An 840-nucleotide genomic window follows, 5' to 3' on the forward strand; every position below is an offset into this window, starting at 1 on the left:
TTAAAATTATTTTACTGGACAGCAAACTCAGTTGCCCCCTGCTCCAGTAGAACATACCATATCAAGTTTTTAAAGGTAAATATAGTCTGAAACAATCTGTCAGTACCTCTGCTCACAATCTGTGCAAAAAAATAATAATAATAAGTGAAAGTGTGATTAAGAATTTTCTCCCAACATTGTTTACTTAGGCCTTAGTCTTATGTACCTAGTATGAATAGTAAAATTACCCAACTCCTAGGATTTTTAGATAATTAAACTTTATGGTGCATTAAGCAGCAATGTGGACTATCTGACATATAGTGGAAACTAATTAATATTAAGTAGTAGCAGTAGTAGTAGACTGTGAGTAGCTGAGTAACGATAAAATTACAGATTTTTAACTATACTTATTTACATATATGTGTGAATAAATATATATGTAATATACATATACACATATAATTATACAAATGTCAATATATAATTATATACAATTACTTTATATTTTGTTATATGTATGTGTTGGTATATGTGTATGTGTAGGCACATATGTAACAAAATATAACATATATACATATACATGTGACAAAACATAACAAAATATAAAATCTGATAAACTGATAAACTGAAAAATTTATTTTAAATCTGTAACTTAAAATAATCATCAAAATTGTTTTCTATAACTATCTGAATATATCTAAATAACAAATCTGAAGACAATTTATATTTTCTCAAAGACTACAGGTAAACATTTGTTCATTATACAGAAGTAAACCTCCACTTATTGATGATTATAACTACACATTTTTGTGTATGCCTGAAAAAGACAGACATTCCATTCAGCTAATCTCCTCGTAGGTA

Source organism: Hyaena hyaena, unplaced genomic scaffold (genome assembly GCF_003009895.1).
Source record: "Hyaena hyaena isolate Hyena2069 unplaced genomic scaffold, ASM300989v1 scaffold_1264, whole genome shotgun sequence".
Classification (NCBI taxonomy): domain Eukaryota; kingdom Metazoa; phylum Chordata; class Mammalia; order Carnivora; family Hyaenidae; genus Hyaena; species Hyaena hyaena.